General features: G+C 47.8%; 1 long non-coding RNA gene across 1 annotated transcript; it reads right to left on the bottom strand.

Annotated features, from left to right (window-relative positions):
- Positions 1–16,004: 16,004 nt before the first annotated feature.
- On the bottom strand, positions 16,005–18,019 carry LOC131818963 (uncharacterized). The gene is made up of 3 exons (XR_009348987.1): positions 17,905–18,019; positions 16,539–16,651; positions 16,005–16,348 (listed from the first exon to the last, which is right to left on the bottom strand). It is a non-coding gene; the product is annotated as an uncharacterized LOC131818963 (long non-coding RNA).
- Positions 18,020–24,397: the final 6,378 nt, after the last annotated feature.

The raw sequence follows: 24,397 nt of genomic DNA, 5'->3' as shown, positions 1-24,397 counted from the left end.
GAGGCGCTCTGAAAACTCCCTGCAAGGACATACCATATTTTTCATACCTGGGACTGAATGGAAATTTTGACCCCGCAGAAGACCTCTGAGCTGGTTATTGCCCCCAGCCCTAGCCATCAGCCCTTCCCTGTGCCCCCAGAGGCTGGCAGGGTGGGCTGCCCTTCCCTGCTGGCTGCCCTTCCTCCAGCAGGACTTGGCCACTGGTAGCCTTGAAAGGGAATCAGAGGCAGGAGAGCGAAGGAGGTGAGCACGTTCAGTCCTCCCTGTTTTGGGGCGCCCCAGCCAACCTCAGCTCTTATTACGGGGTCCTTCCTATGAGGTTCCCAAGTGCACTGGCTCTGGAACTATTTCCTCCCAGGTCCCTCTGGGTGCCCTCCTGTCCCCAGTCTCCTCCTCTGACTGAGCCAACACTCTTCTGGGATGACTTCCGTTTCCTGCCAAGGCTCCTTCCCTGACCCCCAGTGTAGCCTCTCTAGTGGTTCACCTGCTGATACTCCTCAGACTGCCTCGAGGTGTTCCTGATCCACGCAGGCAACTAAAATCCAGGGAGGGGCTGATGGCCAAGTTACAAGAAGTCAGTTTTATGTGACACAAACCGAAGTCTCCTGATTCCAAATTTGATATTATTTCCACAATCCTTCTTACCGAATTGTTAAGCTAACGAAAAACTTTCGCGTGTTCATGACCGAAGGGCTTTCTTAAATATTTAGCTTGGCAAATAGAAGCCAACCAGGCATATAATTCACAAATTTTCCGATTGTTTCCACTGCCAAAGGCAATGGCCCTCATTCAGTCTTAAGTGAGAACCTATAAATTTTAAAGAATATTAATGACAGTGAGATACATAGGAAGATGGTTATTTACCTTGTTGACCAACATGAGAATATAAAGTAAATGATTAGTGAAAGACAAGTGGAATGTGTATTTACATGTTATGATATATGCAGGGGTAAAATGAGTGGTACAAATGTATTTTTAATTTGAGTGTATTTATTACTTGTGAAAGTGAAGACTAATTATGCTGTCTCGATCCTGGCATTAGGAGAAGGGTTCCTGGGGAAGCTTATCCCCCTGCCCTTGCTTTGCTTCAAACACTGCAGGCTGCCGCTCTGCTGGGGAGGGTGCTGGGATGGGTTTCCAGAAGGGTACTTGAAGGACAAAGCGGGGACTGATTTAGCTTCCCTTCCAAATTGCCCAGCCAGGTCCGTGCATAATTGTGACTTCCTCCTGCAACTTCTCCGTCTTGCCTCTGAAGTCATAATTCAATTTCTGCTCGGAGGCCATCAGAGGGGGCGGCCCACCAGGAGATGTATGTTAGGTGTGGCGAATTTGTCCACTGAGGTTTTAAATCACTGGGCTAGTGCTGATGTCGGTTGAAGGCCCGGGGTGTGGGTAGGCCCTGTGTTATTGGAATCATGGTGAATTCTAATCATAGGCTCCAACTGGCATCCAAAGGCAGTTGCAAACTTCAGCCGGGGCAGGCAGTTCCTCCTGGTGGCTGACACAGATAACCCATGAGGAGGAGAACTCAGAAAACAGGTGAAGAAGGATGAAGTGGGGTATTCCCTTGGTGGCAGTCATTCCCTCATCTCTAGAGGCTTCTACTCAGGCCTCTAGTGAAATGATCCTCCTCTCTACCCTCTGGTCTTTATCAGATTAGAGATGTCTACAGAGAGGTGTGAACTGAGGGCTTCCAAGTGCTAGTCAGGGTTTGTGCAGTGCACAGCAGAACCATCTGTCCCACTTTGGAAATGCCCAATGCCGGAGTGGTACCCTGGACCGTTTATATCAGAATCTTTGGGGTAAGATTTAGCTGATTCCACTGTAGCAGTCAGGGTTGAGAATCACTGCCCTAGGTTGCTGTTGATGTGCACTCTTGCCTGCTTTCTCCCCTCACGGGGGAGTTTTACTGGGACCTGGTGGGGGAGGAGGGGCACTTACCAAAGGCAGCATCTCTAAGGTGGCATATTTGAGTTGGCAACTTTATCACAGCTTGAGGTTTGATTTTCAGCCTCACAAATCCAGAATCTAGATTTTACTCAGTTTCAGAGAATGGATCTATCTTTTGGGTATAGACTCACATTAGTCAAGGTCATGAGACTGATGTATAAACCCAGAAACCTGATATGTTACATAACAGTGACAAAGATAATGGTATGAGAACTGGGCTTCTTGTATCAATACGAGACTGTCTTGATCGGAGTCAAACTACTTTCTTGCAACAGTGTTTTCTACCTTCCCTTTAGGCAGCTCGTTGTACTAGTAGGTGAAGTGGGTTAAACCATTCTTCTCAAATAGCATATTTGTTCAGGCAGGGCCTCTCCATAATAGTTTGATTTTCAGCTCTAATTTCCTACCTGCCTGATAAACTAAAATTTGCTTGGGAAAAATAAAGTGTGCTGGTTTCCATGGCTTTCCAGGATGCTAGGAGCCTTGATGTCTCATGGATACCTCTTTGAACAAATGGCAGAGGAAGGAGAAGCGGTCATAAAGTGGAAGCAGGGTAGTTTCCTGGTTTATGTGGATATTTTCCCAGGCACAGCTGTTTCTCAGTGTGGGAAACCACATGGAAACTGAAAGCAGTAAAGAACCAATGGGGGTGGATGGGAGGTCACGACAAGGGACATCACAGGAAGCAGGAACTTAGGGGAAGCAGAAGCTAGGAGGCAAAGAAAACATGCTAACACCCCAAGCAGCACTGAAGAGAGAGGGGTCTTGTGAGGACAGAGCTGATGGGTAGAATGGCAGGCATGCTCTGCTGGGTGGGACCTCCATGCTCCCCCAATGGGTCAATGCATCTTGGACTTCAGTCTGGAGAGTTCGCTCAGAGCACCAGAGCAAGTGTCTCAGGGACAAGTGGGGCGGCTTTGCACGCTTCACCCAGGCCCTCTCCTGTTGCATTGGGAGCTCCTTTCCCAGAATCTGCATTCTGCTTTCATGCATTCTACAGGGACTGCCTGTGTTTCCCACGGTTCCTGCTCTGGACGTGGGTGTGAGTGTGGTCCCCGGGCAGGGCTGACAGGGGCCAGGCCAGGCATGTCCGGGCCACCCAGGGATCTAAGCTGCTTCCTGGGGGATCCCTGTCTCAGGTGCCCCCGGCCGGCAGCTCCCCATGGAACCATGCTGGCATGAATGGGGTATACTGGCTGCTTTAGAAAAACTAACGAGAACAGCTATCTCTGCATTGCCTACACCCATCCTCTTCAATAATAGCGATTACTACTAGAATAAATGAAAAATGCATTCCTTTAACACCGTCCTCTCACAGCGATACGCATCTTGAGCTGATTTGCAAATGCGAGGTTCTAAGTGGCGCGTGGTCGGAAGCAGTTAGCCCCTAATGGTATGCTGCAGCATGGGCAGCAGCCGAACCTATTAATGAACTAATCCTAGACTCTCCAGTGGAGGCCGTCGGGGCTCCTCTGTGCTGCACTTTGCATTTCAGCTAAAATCAACAATGTTAAAGAAAGAAGAATTTAAATGGATTAGGCAGCTGAGCTCCTGAATCAGACACTGTGCTCGGCAGCTGCGGGAGAGGGGGACGCCTGTGGAGGATCTCTGGACCCTGGGAGGGAGATGACATTTTTGCTGGCCATGCGCTGGGGACTCCGCCTAATCGCTGAGTGGCTGTGGGGTCAGAGGCTCTGACTCCAGAGCCAGACGTCCCAGTCCTACCATCCCCTAGCTGTGTGATCCTAGGCAAGTGACTTAGCCTCTCTGGGCCTCAGTTTCCTCCTCTGGGAAATGGATCAGGGATAAAACTTACAAATGTTTGGTAAGTGCTTAGCAGTGTTTCCCACATGGAACATACTCTATAAAGGGTTGCTCTGCCCATTCCTTTATTCCACAAATATTTAGCAAAAATCTGTCTACCCTGTGCCAGTCAGAATTCTTAGTGCTTGGAGTTTAACCTGAGCAAGTGTTAAGTGCTTGCCCACATGGAGTATGCATTCCAGTTGGGATGATAAGAAAGAGGTCATTTCAGATTATAATGGACACTAGGAAGGAACTCTCAGCTCTAGACAGACAGATCGCAGGGAGCCTCCTGAATGGGGACATTTGAGAGGAAGCCTGGCTCATGCCCTATTGGGGACTGAGTGTGACCATCTGGGGAGTGGCAGAAGACTAGTGTGGAGGGAAAGCACAGGCATCAAGGCACAGACATGCCGGAGAGGCTGGTGGGGCCCGGAAAGCCATGGCCAGGGGTGGGGCCCAGGAAGTGTGTGTGTGTGTGTGTGTGACTGCTCCTGTGTTCTCTTCTCTTCTGCCTCATCTCAGAGTAGAAATGCCCAACAGATCAGCACGCTGAGAGCTACGCACACATCCAGCTCTGGCTTGGGGCCAGGGAACTGCCTGGTAAAAATTGTCTTTTCAAATTATCCATGGGCTTCCATGGAGCGGCATTTCCGGAAGTGACCTGCCAAATGCATAATTTAGAATCGGCTGTAGTTCCAGAGTGAGGACACTGTCCACTCCACTGTCTGTTCCCTGGGAGGGGACCCAGCAGAGAAAGTCCTCTGAGGTTTCAGGGGCAGAAGAAGCGGGTTTTAGTTTTATGGACAAGTTCTCCTTGATGGCTTCTGGCCCCATGGGAAGTTCAGAGTGACGTTTTCTCTGTCCTGGGGGCTCTGTGTCCGTGTGACTGTGTAGGAACCTTATTTCTGGCTCTAGCACTGACTTCCCTACTCTCCAATTACCCAGTCCCTTCATCTGTTGACTTCACTCTTTCGTTATGTGGGCTTCCTTTGGAGAAGGGAGTGAAGCACAAAGGACAGAAGGAATAGGTCCCCGAAACGAGGTCATATGATGCTCCTGCCATAATGTGGAAACCAGGCGGGGGCACTCATCTTCCAGGGACGCTGCCTGGCGCGCAGGTGAAGACAGCCGGGAGCTTTTGCCCCTGATGGCCCTACAGCTGCCGAGAGCCTTGGCTGTGGGTACCAGGGCCTCTGACCAGTGCCTCTATGTTTAATGGGTTGTTCTATGTTTAAAGAAGCACATAAAAACAAAACAAAACAATATGGCCCCCAAAGCCAACTGAGGAAAGAATGTCCACCAACGACAGAGGAGAGGCTGGCTGTGTGGCACTTACTGGGAGGAGGTAGCTTGGTCCCCAGTGCTGTGCTGACTTAGGGACTTCCAAGGGTATTTTTGACCCTACCCCAGTTTCCCGGTATGTGCTGCTGCTTTGGAACCTAAGGGCACATGAGTACTGATCCACTGTCTGGGTAGACGGAGGTCGCGGGAGGATGGTGGGAAGGTGAAAGGCACTGTTGAGTGTGACACGGGCCCCCGGGTTTTTCCCCTGCTCAGAGGCTGGGGGCCGTGTGGGTTGTCTTGGCTAGAAGTTGTGGATCTGATATGGCTTCCTTTTACTGAAGACGCGGTGGTGACAGTCCAGTGATTCCTGTTCCGTTGCCGTGAGTCATTTCAGCAACATCCCTTGTGTTGTCCTTGCTCTGGCTCACCCGATGGCAGTGTAGAAATGGCCAACAGAGGCATGTTCCCACTGCCAGAGGCACGGTCTTTCTTCCTGAAGGAAGGAGAGGTCACCCCTTGGGTCCTGGATCCAGTGAACGCAGCGGAGGCCCTGGAAAGTCCAGAAGTTTGAATGTCTGAAGATGGGCCCATCAGCCTTAATTTGCACTGCATCACATTTGCAAGTTGCAAAATGGAATTTGCAATTGCTTTTTGGCAATGTTCAAATTAGCACTTCTTAGCATATTAATGAACTACTTTTTTTTTTTTTTTTTTTCATTATGTGACCAATTTTAATGTAAATAGCAGTCTCGATGCAAGGGTTAGGTCAGTGTTTCAGGAGAATCAAGTTCCAAAGCTTCCCCTGGTGGCTAGGAATCTGGCTTTTGGATGGCCCTGGCTTCCGCATAGAACACTTGGGTTTTTCAGACCCCCTGGCCTGGCAGGGATAGGCCCCAGATGAGCTCTGTGGCTCCAGGCTCAAGAGATCCGACGACCTTGAGGGTTCCAGTCCCTGTGCCTGAAAAGGCTGGTGACTCAGCCAGGGCAGGACAGCATGCTCATCTCCGTGTCTCAAACAGGGGTTAAAGGTAGGCCCCGAGCCCCAGATCACTTTCACCTCTACCAAGGGAAAAACTGTCTTCAAAACTAACAATCAGCTATGATGGGGTTCTATGTGAATTTCCCTTTCTGAGATGTTCCATATTGCTGCTTCTCTGGGATGTGCTTCAAGGAGCTGGTCCCAGTCTTGGGAGCACACGGTCCATCATTCTCCTGAGTATTTTCTGGAACCACGTCAGGAGGAACTGGGAAGAAGTCCTCCCTCCAAGGATCTGGTGGATCCTGGGACAAGAGCAGTCCAGGGATGGGATCCAATGTGCAGAGGACAAGAAAACAGCAAATGGGGCTCTTCCACAGGTCCGGAGACCCCAGAGCTATCTTTCTGGCCAGCAATCAGAGTCATGGGAGGTCTCAGTATGGGCTCCCAAAACACTGGAACCAGTGAGAGATGGAGCCTGAGAATTCTGCCTGGGTGGTCCCCAACCAGACAACTCGGCTGCCTAGAGACTGTGGCCTGGGCCCCTGGGGAGGGACAGTGACCTTCTGCATCAGAGTGACACAGCCACACCAGGCTTTCAAAGACAAGAATGGACCCCAAGTTTCCTAAACGGCACTGCTTTCCTGGTTCATTATTCAAAATGAACTGATTATTCATCCCCAGCTTGAATTACCAGCTAAATAGTATTTTCCTGCTGAGTGTACATTTGCAATGCTCTCCATTTCATCCTACGTGATAGCATTACATTCCAGGGGCTTCAGATACCTATTCTTTACTATCTATAGATGGGTGCGTGGGTGTGCTGATTGCATTTTAAAAACAAGAGTTTGTGTATCTGATGGCTCTGGAAATAATCAGTAACTAAGGTAGCAGAGGGGAAAAAAAATCCAGCTCCTGATGAGTAATTTTAAAACTGTGAATACTTCACAGCTTGATGGATTCCCAGAGAATCTATCCTTCAGTCCCTGTGCCTCCCAAAATGTAACCCGGGACAGTAGGTGATTTTTTTTTTTTCTTTCCCCCTGGAGGCCTTGAGAACAGGGTGGATATTTTGTTACCGGGGAGAAATGATCCTTCTGCCTCCTGTCATTCTGGGGAATTGACAGTAGACTTTACATGTTTGTCAGTCTGCCAGAGAGTAATTGACCTCAGCCGAATCTCCTCCAGGAAAGCCCAGGGTCAGATGGGCTTGTCAAACGGCAGGTTGTCTTGATTCTTTTAAGTGAAAATCCCAAGAGGGCAGAGCTTCAGGTAGGGCTCGATCCAGGGGCCAGAACATTGTCAGCCCCGGGCGGCGGGAGGGGGGGTGGTGTAGTTAGTTTGACTTCCTCTGCTTTGGCTCCATTTATAGGCAGCCTGGACTCTCTCTTTGTGGTGGCAAGATGGCTACCAGCAGCCCCAGACATTTATCTGTCCTCTCCGGAGCTCCAGTGGAAAGATTCTCTTTTTTACACAAAGACCTATTATGGAATCCGGCTGGCCCTGAGTGGGTCCTATACCCACCCCTGAGCCAGTCACAGTGGCCGGTGGAATGCGATGTCCCTAGTTGTGGCAGTCTGGGTCACCTGTCCCTCCAGCCCTGAAGCTGCAGGCAGGTTCAGCTCTCCCCAAGACCACATGGATTAAGCAAGGGGGAGGGGAGGAGGAGTGAGTCCTCAAGGAAAATTGGGATGCTATTTCCAGCAAAAGGAGGAAAGCGGCTGGGCAGGCAAAAACAACAGATGCCCACCCCAACAGCTTTTCAGTTAACTATTCACAGAAGTCCAGGAGCAAGTTATATCCAGAGAACAGAAAAGGAGTCTGATTCTACTGATTTAACTATATTTTCTCAGTGAGTGGTTGGCCCACAGTCTGTGGGTTTCCTTTTATATGGAGGCTAGTAACTTTCACTCTTATTTGCAAGCCCATGGCTTACCTGGGAGAGGCTCCAAGCTCCCCAGCCTGGGGACAGATTGTACAGGGAGCCTTGCTCTGTTCCTGGTTGGGGGGGGTGGGGTGGGGTTGGGGAGTGGGGAATGGGGGGTGGGTGGGTCATGCCTGGTGCCTTCATGGGCTCCTTCCACTCCCATTTCCTGAGTATGGAGTCAGAAACGGGCTCTAGGAAGAGTAAGGTCTCCACCAGTTTTTGGAACCTTCTTTTTCTGAGATGCGGCTCTACTCCCTGGTCCTCCTGTCCCAGACGTTGGCTCCTGGGATGATTTCTGGAACATGTGGCTCATTTGGTAGGTGTGGAGCTAAGGTTTCTCCTTTGACTCTGGAAGCTTTAGCCATTTGGCCCCAGAGATGCTGGAGGAAGCCACACTTCAGATCTCTCCATCTGGGGGACCGGGGTAGGAGTTCGTCTACTGGTGGGAGACTGTCTCTCTGTGTCACTTCTTCTGCTCCTACCTTCTCTTCTTTTTCTCCTTCCCATACTCCCTCTTCTCTCCATCCTTGTCTCCTAAGCACCCCCTCCTGAGAGGTCCTGGAAGCTGTCGCCGGTGGCCTGTCAGTCCCTTAGTTGGGACCACTGCTCCATTTTTCCCTGGCGGCCCTGGGTTGGGGTGCAGCACCATTCGGTCTGGGGTGCAGGTAGAAGGAAGAGCTGGGAGAAGCAGTTCAGAGCCACCTCACCCCCCCCACCCCCCGGGATGACACAATCCCAACCTGCCACCTCGGGACTCCTGGAAGGGTTGGGGACAGCGTTTGGCCGCACTCTGATGGGCTCGTTGGCTGCTGGTTTGGCCTGGAAATGACCTGCCAGGCGTTCGACCTCTCCCCCACCGCCCTTTCGGGGTTCACCATCCCCTCAGAGGCAGGACTGAATCCCCGGAGGACGATTCACAGGCAGGGGGCCTGGACGCCTCCTTCCCACTTATTAGGGCCGAATCGCTCTGATGAAGCAGCGAGGGCCCGCCAGAGCCTCATTATTTTGGGCTTCATTGAAATGCACAGAGAGCCATCCCTAGTACTTGATGTACTAAACTTAACCACAGTAATGTATTCAAATCATTCTGAATTTATCTAGACTGAGCATCCTTTCTATCGTCGTCGTCCTCCTCCTCCTCCACATATTTTTTTTTTTTTTTAAAAAGATAGCAAATGTGCTTTTTGAGACCACAGATTAGGGCTACCTATGCTGCATGGGAGGGACAGGTGGCCCCTTCCAGCTCCCCTCTCTCAGCCGTGGCTGATCGGGGCTTACCGGGTGTCGGTGTCTCCTGGGGACCCGGGGTGCACTGTCCAGGGTCCTGTCCGACCCCAGTCACTCCTTCCTCGCATCCAGAACACTCCCTGGGCCTCAGTTTCCTTGCTACGAAAACTCCTGGTGGTGAGGGTGGTCTTTGAACCGGCTCAGGGGCTCTTAGGCTGGGGTCCCTGCATGAGCCTGGGGCAGCCCACGGACCTCTTGGAATTATAAGGCACTTGGCACTTTTTTTTTTTTTTTCTGGGGGAGAAAAGTGCATAACTTTCACTGGATTTTCAAAAGGCTCTTATCTAGCAAGGGGCTGAGGTGTCAAACATTTGCAGGCACTGAGGACCAGGCACCTTTGTGTGCCTCTGTCCATTGCCGTGGTTTTACAAAAAGCGCCACAGAGGCCTGGAGAGGGGATGGGTGGGAAGAAGCCGGGCACGGTTCTGGGAAGACCGCTGGAGACCGATCCTGGTGGAGACCCAGCGAGGCCTCACTGGACTCCCTCCTACAGCCTGGCCTTCCAGAGGGTCTCTGGGAGTCCCAGGGGAGACGACACAGGAAGACGAGTGAGATAGGAACCACGTCCACACCAAAGCTTTTGACCCAAGTGACCAGAACTGCATGGAATCAGTCTGTGACCGTCGTGCATTGTGGGTTTCCACCTTCACATCTGCCTCCCGGCCACGCAATGAAGGCTGTGGTCCAGCAGGGCGCTTGGACCCAGCAGAGGACACGCGGCTGCTCCTGGGCCTTCTCTCTCTGGATGGAGCCTGGATCCTTCCATTTCTGTTGCGACAACCCCTCCACAGCTCTGACCCACGTCAGTGTCCCCGTGTCATGGCGCCACCAGGAGTCAGTGAGCCGCCTCGAGTGTAGGGGAGGGAAGGCACCCTGCTCTCCCCTCCCAGGCAGAGGCACCTGCCATTCTTCTGGCGGACTCTGGAACATTCCTCCTGTCCTCAGTTGGACTGCGTCTCTCTGGCTACAGAGGCAACACCATGGGCCATGCCCCCAAGTCATCCTGCAGCTTTTTTTGATGTGAAGCAGCGGAGCCTTTGGCGGTCTCGCGTGGGCTCCTCCTGACCTGAATTTGTAAGCAGGCCGGCTAACAAATACCCCACGGCTGTCGGCACAGCCGCAGGGCAGTCTGGCCCCAACCAGGAGACCCTGCCCGGCTCTGCATACCCGCCTGCCAGGAGACCAGGCTTCCCTGCAGCCTTCGCCAACCAGAACGGCCTTTCTGAGGCGCCTTGGCTTAGTATTTCCCTCTAGTCCTCGAGCTAACTCACGCCTTCACTCTCCAGTCATGGAGGGAATAGGAACATAGAGCTGTTGTCATTGTTGTTTTTTAATTTACTTAAAAGATATGGTGCTACCGTCTTTCCAAAGCCAAAGGCAGAGACTCCTGGTTCTGGAGGCGCCATCTTCTGCGGCCGAGGAAGAAGTTCTGTGCGTTCACCATTAAATAAAATTTTATAATGAAAATTTTGTCTTATGAAGGTGAAACTTTGAGAACATATTAGAATTCTCATTTTTCTATGCACAGCAATCAAATGACCTTCCTATATTGCCACATAAAGTATGGATTTAAAGTTCAATGATCCAGTCAGTCATTGAACATTTTCTTAAAGAGTAATTTCTTCTGTAACTATGGATGTTTACATATGGTTTTCTTTTTGGTATTTACCTTTTAAGAATTGAAGAAACACTGACATTCTTTTTTGGAACTGTATCTTAATAGCCTTTGTTTATTTTTAATATGTGGCGTTCCAGGCCCTTGCTCTAATGATTTTTTTCACACTGCATTGATAATTAAATTCATTCATTTTCCCAGCTGCACAATTCCTTTAAATAAAAAGTTATGGGTAATAACACCTCTTACGCTCAAAGTACAGAGGAGAAAAGGGCAGAGCGGGCTCTCTGTCGAGGGGAGTCGCGCACACCGGGCGGGTCACAGGTCAAGGTCAAAGGGAACGTGCCTGGGGTTCCCAGGCATTCAGGACTTTATCATTCACAGACGATGACCCACGGGGGTTTGGTTTTCTACGCCTGGAAACCATGAATTCTGCGCCCCCCCCATTCACAAAAATTTAATTTATCTCCATGTATCCTGTGGAGATTTTTAGTTCATAATGTGTATTAATGGCGTCATCAAGAACACTAGAAACGTTGGTTTCCCTTAAATGATTGGAGCGACGCTTTGCCTGCTGTTACCAAGTAGCGTCTACGGAAGGAGGGCAGTAAAAGTGAGCTGAGATATTTAGTGACATAAAAAGAACCATGTAGATTTGTGAAAATGTAAAACTGTGATCATGCGAGAGGTTCTTGAAGTAATGAGAGAAATGCTTCGTCCCTGGGCTAGTGATTCACTTGTAGCTTCTGTAATTTCATGGATGCTATAAGGATTTGGTTTTTACACATTTTAATTTAGTCCAGAGATGTTCCTATTTTAATTATCCATACACAAGGGCACAGTATCTTTCTACGGTTATTGCTATATGTTACATTTATATATAGCAATAGCAATTTGAAAAAAAACCCAACAAAATGCTTTCACCTAGATGACCAAAGGGTTATACTCATTTGTTTTAATGACACTGTATGGACCTTTGCATTCTTAAATAGGATTTTTAAATACACGGGATGCAAACACTCATGGAGGTTCACGCAGACAGTTTCACACAAGAGAACAGAAAAAGAATTTGTTCAACGTCCCTTTTGTGAAGGGTTGGGAGATGCAGCCCCTGAATTGGGAGGGATGCCTGGAGCCCCTGGCTTTCCTTGTTGAAACCAAAGGGCACAGGATCCGGGAACTTGAGAACAAACTGATTCCCACTGAGCCTCCTGCTATCACATTTCAATAGAGAAAAAGCCATTTGGAGAAATGTGATATTTTAACTATTGTATTGGGCTCAATCTGTAGACGCAAGGAAGGATAAGAGACAAAAAATAGATATAATATATAAAGTAAATACATGTATAAATTGATACCCAAATACATTTGTATTTATGTATATTTATAGTACACAATAAATTATATATGTATAAATTTTATGTATCATCTATAAAAAGAACCATCTGATGGAAGCAAATGTTGACAAAAGCAAAAATTCAAACCACCCAGCTCACATGCTATCGTGCTGCTCTGAATAAGTGATTCCCTTACAACCAAGGGGCATTTCTGCCTCCTTCCAGGGAGAAACAGCAAGCAGAAATGGGTCACATTTAAAAGAAGCCCCAGTCAGCCCTTCTCTCTTGAGAGGTTGTGGAGAATCATGCTGAGCTACAGGGGGATGCTTCCTTTTCTGGTAATTCTGCAGGAATTTCTTCCCAGAAACAGTGCCCCCCCCCATGCTCCCCGCCCCATGTCCCATGCCCCAGTAGAAAGCTTTGGAGCTCTGCCAAATGGCCAGGTCCCCACAGACAAGTCCCAGAGCCCTGTGGCAAGTATGGTTCAGGACATCACCTAGCCCCACCCTGCTGGAGACCATGCTGACCTTTAGCTCAGCTGGCAAATCTTGTCCGGTTAATGGGGCGACACCTGCCTCAGGGCAGGGGGAGGAATGAAAGAGCCAGATTTGCAAAATGGGTGTCTGGGGGTCCTACTGTACCCACAAATGTGTTCCTCTGGGTTCTCAGATTATTTGAAACCAAGATGACTTTGTTGCTAACATTGAATAGTTGGAGATTTTACGTAATTATGTGGAGTTTGGGCTTCATTTGAATGTTTTAAAGTGCCCGGAACCTTGGATCCTTGCATCCATTGCAGAACAATCCATCAGAGCTGACCCTCTGCCCCGTTACATGGTCCGGACCCCTCCCCCCACCATCCCTGACCCCAGGCATCCGTAGCCCCTGTTTCCTGGGGCTCACACCCTTAGGCTTCCCCACATGGCTTATCCGTCTGGCCCCCCCACCACGGCAGGTTTTTATAAAACACTGGTGTCTGCATGGGGACAGTTGGCCATCGCTTTGCACAGCCCTGCCTCCCCTCCCTGGGCGGCCAGCTGGGGTTTGTAACAAGTGACAGCTGGCCTAAGAGAGTCAGCCACATTGCTCAGAGGTGGGATCTTTCAGATTTTCCATGGAGACGATGCCCTTTCAGCCCAGACACAGCCATGCTTCTGAGAACATGATCCTCCCCGCCTTCTGGAAGGACCACAGAGGCTGATGTGTATGGGGTTTCCGGCACAGCTCCCTTGCAATCTGAGGCAGCTGGGGTGCAAGGTTAGCTCCATGCACCTGCCTTAGCGAAGAGTGTGGTCCTTCTGCGTTTCAAGATGTGGTTGCCTATGACAATGGCACTGGCTGAGGTCTGGGGTCTCACAACGCTGTTGTTCCTAGTGATTCATTTTTCCCTTTCCCTCCAGTGGTGGCACCACGTGTGCGTGTATGTGCATGCCGGGGTGGGGTGTCTGGTCGGTCCCTGGTGGGGTGTCTGGCGCAAGGGGAGAAGTGCCGGTGATGACTGTGCACAAGACCACTCTGATAGAGGGCATATAACTTGAAGGTACTGTTCATGGTCATTCTCCCCTGCTGGCCTGGGAGTTCCTGGAGGATGGAGACTATGTCATCTTCATTTTTGTATCTCCAGCACAGACTCACTAGCTGGTGTGGACTAACTGCCTGAATACATAGGTTAACAGTGAGTTGGTTCTTTGGTTCTGTGCTCTCTCTGCACATCGGGGGCAAGGAGTTGCTAGATTACCATGGCGGTTGCAAGACATCGGGCTTGTGAAGAAGGCGGAGAAGCAGCCTAGGCTGGGGAATGTGTGCCAAAATGGCCCCAGGGCCAGGGACCTCACCTTGATTCTGCCACTTCTCAGCCACGGCCTTTTCCAAAAGTAGGACAATCCAATTCAGTCTTTAAGGCTCTCCTGTCTGTTGAACCTCTCTGTTCCCCTCACCTCTCCTCCCAGCCCCTGCACTGTCTGCCCAATGTAATAGCCAGGTCTGGCTCTGGAACACAGTTTCTCAAGGGCCTCCGATGCATCATACTGATCTGGGCTGAAGGGCCCATCACACCTCCGTCAGCAGGGGCTGGGTGCGACAAAGCTTTCACGACCGATGAAGACTTGCCATCCCGAAATTGGACACATGCCCCCTTTCCCTGCTTTCTCCAAGAAGCATCCGTACCTGAATCCTGCTACATCCATTGCTGGCACTGGGAGCTAGCTCCTGGGCAAAAAAGGCAGGACTCCAAGGCACCCCCATGTAAGTCTGCAGTGAGAAGTTGTCTGCTGAGATGGTATTCACCTGAGAGGAGTATCTGATCCAAGCTGGGTTTGGTTTGCCCGGAAATCCACATTCAAAACTTTGGGTTTTTTTGCTCGTTGTGCCTAAGGGGAAATGAAGGCTAACTCTGGGTTTGGGACCCAGAAAGGTCAGAGGCTGTGTCCTATCAGGCCCCAAAGGGGCTCCATTCAGGCTCCAAAAGAAAAGGATTTGGAGTGGGTTTTGGAGGGATGCACAGAGCAAGGGAAAATAATCCTCTGGCCAAGGAGATTTAGGTATAAGGAGTATAGATTCCCTAACTCTGAAAGCACAGGCTTTCTGAGAAATGGGAATTGGAAAAATCCAAGTACAGAACGCGTAGGTGGGTGAAGTGATTCTTGGGCTAAAGGTCTTGCAGGAGGGAAATCTTTTTCTTGTGCTGGAACTGAAGGCTTCCTGAAAAGGTGTCAGAATAGAAGGCGGAGGGTTACAAACTCAAGTGCCTACCCGGGGCCAGACAGGATGTGGGAAGGGCTCCAGGCTGGTGATCTACTGGTGGGGGTGGGGAGAAAGGGGTGTTGGTGCGGGTGGGTGCTCTGTCCTTGTCTCTGTTGGCTGAACTCTTCCAGAATGGTCGGACGGGAAGTAACTGAGGAAGGCCTGAGCGTGGGTTCATTTCTGTGTGTCCTGGGAGGCTCACTCATACCCACTCATACTCACATCTCTGCCACACCCGCCCCTGCCATGTCTCTCCCAAGCTTTTGCTGCTTAACTGTGCCCAGCATCCCCCAACCCCCAAGTCCAAGTTAACTAGTAACTTGGACTTGTGTCCAGGTGGCCATCTGGGTTTTCTTGCCTTGTGCGCTCAAGAATTTATGCACACATTACTCCCCACACTTCCTCCTGCACCCCCCACCCCAGGCACACACACTCCACATGCACATGACATCTCCACGGAGAGGCTGAGTCTCACTGTCCCCCTGCAGTTCCCCAGGACCCGAGTGTCTCTCCTTGCGGGTGGACCGGCGGGGTCGATGAACCTGGGACCTCTGAGGTTTTACTATCCAAGACAAACTAGCGACTGTTTCAAACATACTGAATTGGAAGCAAATACTGAGTCTAAATTGTCTAAAGGCGATGGGAGCTCCAGGCTCTCCAAATCCGGCTGGAGAGTTCCGATTTACGGAAACACAAAAATGTTCTGCCTTGACTGCTCAGAGCTCTCCATTCCCATCTATTGGTTTTACACATTTTCCCCATTAGAAAATGAAGCAATTAGAAGACAACCCAGATTGTTTTGCACTTAGGGGTTTTCACATATTTACTGGGTAATTTCATATCGGTAGCAGCTCGGGCTTAGCATCTTTAAAGAGCCTTGTTTAGATTTGTCTGGATAATGTTTTCCAGTTCAAAGTAATGTTAGAGCCGTAAGCAAATGCTTGGCAAAACTCAGATCTATTAGCCCTGCCGTTCACACCTGCAGTCTCTCTCCATCCAGGTGTGGGGTTAACGTAAGCATCTCAGGTACTTGCGAAGATTCTTTAGGAAAAAAGAAAACAACGACACAACCCAAGACGCTTCATCAGAAATTACTTTACTGGTACTAAAACCTCAGTTCACAAGAATTTATAAAAAGAGATGTCTTTTAAATGCCAGGCAAGAGATTTGGAAGCATTTTGGCAGATTGGGACGTGCGGGACCAACCTGCTCCAGGTTCTTCTTATGTTAATAAATATTCATTTTGTTGGGGGGGGGCGGGGATTCCAAGTACTTCGGCAGAGGGTCCTTTTTGAAGAAGGAAGATCTATTTCTATGGCAAAAATCATGGTTTCTTCAGTATCAGGTGTTCTTTTCTAAAAATGTTACTCTTTCCTAACAATTCAAGCCTCTGGTGGGATGGATTCAGCTACGGCCTTTTCTTCCTGTGAGCAGATAAGCAAAACCAGGTGTGAAAACAGTACGCTCTTCCCTTCTCAGCCACCTTTGTTTCGTTGGAGGGGCACGCGGAAAAAGCTTCATTCAATATTGATAGTGTTTCGATATGTTAAAATCAACAGCAAGTCAGGAATCTTAGATAAAATGTGTATAGATGGCATTTCCCCCCAGTTTCACCTTTTTGGACCAGAAGAGTCAATATTTTAAAGGGATTTTCTTCTCTCCTCAAAGCCTGCGAACAGCCTAGCTATCACAGGGAGCATGTCCAATTGGTACTGGAATGGTTCCTCCTGAAACGTCGGTAAAAATGACATCATTATTATCATTTTAAAAAAAAATCTCTTTCCCACTTGTGTTCAATTAAGCAAATTTGGGGGTTGAAAACAAAAACCCTTAAAATAAAATTTTCCTTCATCTGGCAGAGAGTAACAATGATCGTAATAGGTAAAAATAAATGCTTTGTCATTTTAACAAATATTTTAAACCAAACCAGCAGATATATTCTAAATATATTTCACTTAAATTTATTTGAAAGACACACACACACACACAGAGAGAGAGAGAGAGAGAGAGACAGAGAGAAAGAGAAAGGGAGGGAGAGACAGAGAGTGTGCCTTAGTTGCAGCTGTCTCCAGAGTTTGGGCACAAATATTCTTTCATTCCTTTGCATGATTTCGATAAAATTAGGTCAAAGAAATGTTCATTTGAAAACAGTGCTTTGTCATATTATCTACAACACATGTCTAGCAAATTTATGAATCCAGCATTCATCGGCGCGAAGTTCCAAATCCTAATGAATGGTTTAGACAGCATTGTCATCAATTTTCCGCAGGTGCAGCTGAGGCAATCAGTCACTTCAATCAAAAGCCTCCGTCAACTTGCGTGGCGCTGTCATTTTTTACACTCGGATTGCTGAAATTAACAAAAACGATCCCTCCCTGGATGCCTGTACCCTCGTCCCGCCTTTGGGTGGCGCTTTTGAGCAGCGCTTTCCAGCAAGCCGAGCCCGCTGATTTCACAGCATTCTTTTTTCCTTTTTTTTTTTCTTTTACTTTATACTAACATAATATTTCTTTTGTGATATTATGGAGATAAAATTGCACTGTGTGTTTTAGCACACATTACAACAACCTCTTAAGGCAAAAAAGTAAATTCATGCAAATGAGTTATAGAAAGCGGAAGGATTTGTGGCTGGTGCCTTGCCTGCCCGATAGACCCAGAGACCGCGCTGGGAAGGCTCCCGTTACCTCTGCGATTCTGTCAGGGTCTGAACTTCTTGGCCCCTTCCCCTGCCAGGCCGCCTGGTAGACTGCAGTCTGGGCTCTCAACTTTGGAGCGGTTGCTTTAAGAGTTAAGATTTAGAAGCCTTTCCTTTGCTTCCAGCGGGTCTCTGGAAATCTTCTCCAGGGCAGACTTTATTGGTACCGGGAGAGACACGTTTTATGACAGTATGGGCGATGAGAATTCTATTCCTACCTTTTCAGCTATCGAGCTCCCTCTCCTCAAAGGGTTAATAGCAAATTCTGCAGATCCTTTCACTTACCTTGAAGGACTCCAAAAGGATCCAAAGAAGCAGAAAGCTTTGGCTTTCTATATCATTGAAAAATAACATTGTTTCCAAAAGTCTCTAGTCCAGAAAGGATCTCAATAGTTCCGGCAATATAAAGAGAAAAATGCAAGGGATACTCGCCACCTGCCCAAGACCAACACTCCTGTCTTTATCCCGAGAGCGGCACCAGGTGCCTTTTAAATCTTTAAAATATATGGACAGACAGAAAGCACTTAGCATCCGCTCCTCCATGATGAATAGAGTTAACCTTTGTAGTTTGCCAAAAGTCAGTAAGTTTTTCTTTCCCATTTATTTCAGGAGAATCAGGAGTACAAAGGCAGGTAGGACCAGATCAACTCACATTGTCTTGGCCTTTTTTTTGCTTAAGGACAGCAGTCAGATTGCTCACAGCAGCCCGCAGGAGAGATGTACTAATATTAACTTATTTAAATCATCGGGTTACCTTTATTGGCAGAAGCACTTGTACTTATTAAACCAGCTTGAAAAATATTTAGGCGTCTCTCCCTTGCAGATGTCACTAATGGTCAATTACCCCAACATTTCTGTGGCCTGTGCTGAAAAATACACGTGGTTTCTGAAGAATGCAAATTCTAAGGAATCTAATAAAAATGTACTTTTTAATAACTAGTTGTGTCACTTTGCAAATAGCTTTGATGTAGGATTCCTGCCTGCATAAAATTGAAGCTACATCTGTGTCATCCATACCTACGTTTATGACACCTTCCCTGAGAGAGCAATTAGGGGCTGGCGGAGGCTGGAGTCTTAGCTAATATTTGAAACTACATGTGCGTCTGCAGCTAAAGGGGGGAAAAAGGGCTGTGATCATCTGTGAATAGAGAAGAGAATTCTAACAGCTCCCACCTTCTAGACGCTTGATAAGAAATGCAGGTGGGGGCTGCCTCGAGAGTCTCAAGGGGGTGGCTTTTCCGCTGAGAAATGAGGACCGGCACACGGCAGCCAGCCGGGCTTGCTGGAGGGAGCCTACCTCGTGGCTCCTTTTGGGAGAGTTTGAAGTTAAATAGTCCTGTCTGCTTCTCCTCTGGTCGTGTCACTTATTAAAGATCACTTGAAATGCACCATTCCTTTTAGTTGATTAGCACTAATCCGTGTGCATTTTGGATATCCCTTCTTTCTTATAAGGGCCTATGGAAGAGATCTTTTCTTGATATTTTCATCACCAAAATACAAAAAAAAAAAAAAAATCTGACTGGCTATCACTCTTAACGTACTTGCAGATCTTGTCACAAAAGGTGACGTAAAACCAAGTGTCCCTAAATTAAACAAGTTGATGCATAAGAAAGGATCAACCACACAGAGAGTGACAGAGATGTGGAGTCTTCAAGGATACGCTTTGTACCGCGTGTGTGTTTTAATACTCTGCTTTCCATTAGGATGTTCTCTGCTCTACAGAGAAGGCAAATGTTTCCATATTTGATTTTTTTTTTCTTTCTCTTACAATCCAAAAGAGAATTTCTGTGTTGTTGTTTTCTTTCTAAAAGGAAGGAAATTAACATTGTTTCTTTCTCCCCGGTCGAATACATGTTCAGCGTGTTTTGTCTAAGCATGCAAAATGTTTTATTAATCAGAGCAATAGAAAGAGTAGAAATGAGAACACTACGTCTTTAAAAGTGCCCGGGCGTCCAGGTACACGGGGAGATGGGTAAAACCGTTGACCAAGCACAATGTACGTAGACAAATGTCTTCTCATTGTGTGATGCGTGAAGGCCATGATAGATGGCTTCTAACAACAAAGCGTGGCCACCGAGACAAAATTAGTGTTGTTTTAATTACCAGTGTCTGTAATGTTATCTATCCATAACTGCCTGAAATAGACCGGCACCAGGGTCAGGAAAGGCCTGAACCGATCCTTCCACGCTGAGTTTTACCGGCCCTCCAGTCGCTGTGGTGCGCTTAAAAAAAAAAATAAATAAAAAAGAAGAAGAAGAAGAAGAAGAAGAAGAAAAGTTTAACGCTTCCCTCGAAACATTTACTTATGGCAAAAAATTGTTTCTTGTTTAAGAGAAGTGCCTTTATCTTTTTCTTTCAAAGCGAAAAAACAAGCAGATCTTATTAAATGCTATTTGGAGGTCAGAGTAATGGGCAGAAAATGGAACTGGCCTTGACATTCTTCAACGAAAGTTTACACTCTTGGAGCGGTGTTTTTTGTCAGTCACAAATAGCATGATGACACTAATAGGGAGGAAGATTCTTTATTTTTGAAACCTCCTTGAGCGGAGATGGGCCGCTCTTCAGACATTAGTAAGTGTGTATATTGTGAAGATGAAGTATCCCTTAGTTTCTGAGCTTGCGGGAGATGAAAGATAGGCCAGCTTTTGAAAATGGCCTGCGTGGCACATGCTATAAATGAGCAGGGAAAGCAATCGAGCTAATAGATTACAGTAATTATCCAATCTTTGGCTAGTTTGTATTGGCAAACTATAAATACAGTACACATTAGAACAAGGTGCTTACAGAATGTACATGAAAGGTCATTGTAATTTGCAAGTCGCTAGTCATTAGAATATGCTAAAAACCATTGCTTCGGGGCTCAGATTTTAATGATGAATACATTGATTATTAAGTAGCAGAGGAAAAATGTACAAGAGCTGCTGTGGTGTAATGATAGGTCGCTTTATTTTGGGAAGGAAATCAACTCAGCTTCAGAATGCATGCATTGAGGAATATAATTGCAGTGAGGAAAATTCCTCAGAGGAGCTTGGCACATATTAAAAGCAAAAACTTGAGACATGTTTGTGATAAGATTACTAATAAATCTCTGGTAAGTCTTAGACTCCTGACAATAATACAGCAACAGAGTACTTCATCTTCTCCAAGCTTTAGAATTTAAGATCAGTCACAAACAATCTAAATTACGACGGATGCTAGGCAGATGCAGTGCCCGACGAGGTGGCTCGTCGTAAATCTCTCGTTCCTTATATGCAAATTAAACTCCATTTTAAAAGATAATTTTTCACATGGTGATCGCCTTTATTTGCAAAATGCTGGTGATTTTTAATGGGCAGAGGTGAAAGCCAGGCTCCAGATCTGGGAATGATTTCGCGCGATAGGGGCGGCGGGAGCGCGTCGTCTGGACCCTTCAGGTGGGGCGCTGCCTGCGACTTTGGGGGAGAAGAGAAGGTACGGGGACCAGTGGGCCTTAGACCACGCCTCGCTGTGCGCCCAGCTGGCTTGGAAAATGCCCGCTCGGGTTCCCTGGGTTCCACCCACGCTGCAGGGCTTTCTGACTTTTCGTTTCTTTCTTCTTCTTTTTTTTTTAAATTGCAGAGTGGGGTGCCAATTCCCACGTGTTCTGGCATGGGGGCCTTGTCTCCGCCAGCCCCCTCCTCCCCGTGCACGAGCTCCGCCCCGCACCCCAGCCTCGGTTCCCCAGCTGGCGCGTAATCTCTCACGTGGCTTTCGTCAGCACCGTTTCCACAAAGAGAAGTCAGCGTGGAAATGGGCCTGTAGTCCTGCGCCCTGTGCCAACAGCCATCACTTTCTGGTTTGGTTTCCTTCTTTTCTGTTTTTCTTTCCTTCTTTCTTTTTTTTTCTTTGCATTTTTAGGGGTAAAGCCACTTACATCTGGGTCTGGATAGGTGGTGGGGGAATGGCTTGTTTCTCCAAGTCACAGCCTGCATTCTTGAAATGTCTGTCTCTCAAGCCCTGACTTTTTACTGTGGGGCTGTTGGGGGGACACTTGGAAAGAATAAAAATGATTTTGGGAGAGTGGGGAGTGCCAGCCTTTTGTGAGATCTCTCATTCTGCTGCATCGCCCCTGGATGCCTGCCGTTTATAGGACATGCCTTGGCTCTCCGTGGAGCCAGGGGGCAGGGAGACGGGGGGTGAGGGGGGGTGGGGGGGTGGTGGTGTGTGTGTGGTGTGGAGGCCTCTCCAGGTCCCCGGGGACAATGATGCTATCTGGCGCCCCTCTGGCCAAAGAGCCAAGCCTGGGGCTTTCATACCCCACCGGGATCAGCCGGGCTGCCTGGCAGTGGGGTGTTCGGGACAGATCCATTCTTCACGGGCCTCCAAGGAAATGTCATGACCGAGGGAACGAGGTGTCCCGGGTGTTCCTTTCCCAGCAGACACACCAGACCGGGAGGCTGGGCAGGCGCCTGCCTTTCCCTGGTGCTATGGGGAGGAGGGTACCCCTTATTCTTCCATTGTTTTCTTGGATATCTACTGGCAGGTCCCAGGGAAGTGTTGTGAAGTCTTTGTGCATCTCTTTGTTTATCTGTCATTCTACCCCACACCCTGAGCATACACACCACACACACACACACACATTCTTCAAATTAACCGACTTAAAACAAAAACCAAGTGCTGTTGATCAGTGCTGATAAAAAGCCTTGCCAGGGAAGAAGGGACCAGCGGCTCCTGGGGGGGGGGGGGCTGCCGTGAGAACCAGGTGGCGCAGCTCAGCCCTCTGTGTCCTGGGTAGCCCGTGATCTCATCAGCCTGAGCATTACGCGGCAACACCGCACCAGGGTAAGAATATAAATATGCTTTACAATTCTCAGCTCCCTATCATAAGAATACTTCCTGAGTGGATGTAAATTTACAACAGGTGCTTATCAAATGTGAAAATGCTTGCAAATCAGAAACAAACTTTAGGGCTGTGAACATATTTCAGTGACGGCTTTTGCAAGAGCTGTGCTTGACGCCGAGCAATAATGTTGTTCCTCTTTAGTTTCTACACGAAGTGTCTTTCCATGGTTTGCCACAGGGAAAATTATGATGGCTGAGCCTCAGATTCTGGTGTTAAGATGCAGATTTGTTTAATGAAATCCGTATTTACACTGGGGCACAAATACAGCCAATATGTCCTAAATTCACAGGAGAGAAATTTACTTTGGGGACTAATAGTTTCATTAATTGCATGTTTCTACCAGAAGGCAGGCACCCTCTAACCGTCTCTATAGAGTCCATGATAGAAATGTTTTTCAACTGTCCCATTCTTGATGACAAAAATATGTTGTCTCCATAAAATGAGGGGATGGCTTCTTTTCCTGGTTTGTTTGCCTGCCCTGAGTATTGAATTCCTCAGTATAATTGGGCTTTGCATTTTTTTTTTCTGAATTGCACTTTTTTTGTAGCTTTAAAGTATTCCCCCCTCCCTGTCCCCCCCCAAATCTTTAAGGTTTGCTTGCAAGATGTGCTTGTTGTGCACAGAGTAATTAGCCTGTTACAGAGATATTAATTAACATGTTGGAAATGTTTCCTTTATTAATGAGAAATTCACACATTCTATTTAAATTAATTTGTATAGTTTAAAATTAATTTATTGTGGCCTTCGATGACCTCCAATCTACTAAGACAAAACTGGAGTATTGTACTAACTGTTAAACCATTCATTAAACATTTTATGCAAATAGTGTTTGTTTATAAACAAATTAACTGCAAGGATTTTCAAAACAGGTGCTGTGTTGTGAATGCGTACTAAATGATGTGGTACTGAAAGAATTAATTAGACCTTCAGATGTAATTAGTTGCAATAATTTGCGTGATTAGCGGCTTGGTTAAGAAGTAAGACACACACATTGTGATGCATGGGAGAGAGTCTCTGCAGTGGTTTTGTCTTTCATATGGTGAGGATGAGCCTTCTCCCTGTTTAGGAGATTTTTCAAAAAATTGCTGACATCGCTGGAGTTAATTGCCAAGTGTCCTGTGGGGGAAAATGTTTCCCCCCACCCCCCTTTCTTCCTTGGCTTCTTCCAGTGTGAGCCACTGGCTGCACCGCTGTTTGTTCGCACCTTTATGAATTTTTAAAAGAGAAAGTTGTTAACCCCAGATCTTTCCAGCCCCAGAGGAAATGACGACACTTAACACGTTGAGGGTTAAAAGATAGAGCACAATAATTATAAGCAAATGAAACATGTCCTGCATTTCAAGATCGGCTGTTGTCGCTCCGGGAATAGCTCTAGTCATTTTTCTGACGCCGCCGTGGAAGCATCTTGCCTGTTCCTCCAAAAGATGGGCTGCCACGAAGAACAGTTTAGTCTGAGGGGCTGTGGAAACTGGTAATCGTCACTGCTGATGGCTTGTTTACAGGATACTGGTGCTCAAGAGGCAAAGCCACGGGGATGCCTGGACCACAGCACGCAGCTGGTTTTATGCTCCGGGGCGTGTTGCTGGGGGGTGGTTTTCCAGGTCTGGGGGACCTTCAGACCCCTGTCCTTTCTGCTTGCAGTCTTTGCCTAGTATAATCTTGCTTTGGAGAATCGTGGTGAAAAATAGACAGAGATGATTTCACTCGTTCAAAAATCTTGTTTTGTATGCCCTGGGATGTAGTAGTAATTGATACATGTGAGGTTCTTTTCTGATGGAGCTTGGTGGAGGGCAGAGACAAACAAACAGGCAATGTTTCCGCTAAGTTCAGCTAGGAGAGAAATACGAAGAAAAGAAACACAATCATCCCGGTGGAGGAGGACTGGGAAGGAGTAAGACTTAGTCTACATGGTTTCTC

The sequence above is a fragment of the Mustela lutreola genome, chromosome 16, assembly GCF_030435805.1.
Source record: "Mustela lutreola isolate mMusLut2 chromosome 16, mMusLut2.pri, whole genome shotgun sequence".
Classification (NCBI taxonomy): Eukaryota; Metazoa; Chordata; class Mammalia; order Carnivora; family Mustelidae; genus Mustela; species Mustela lutreola.
Note: the sequence above shows the minus strand (reverse complement) of the source record. Positions and strands in the feature narration are given on the sequence as shown.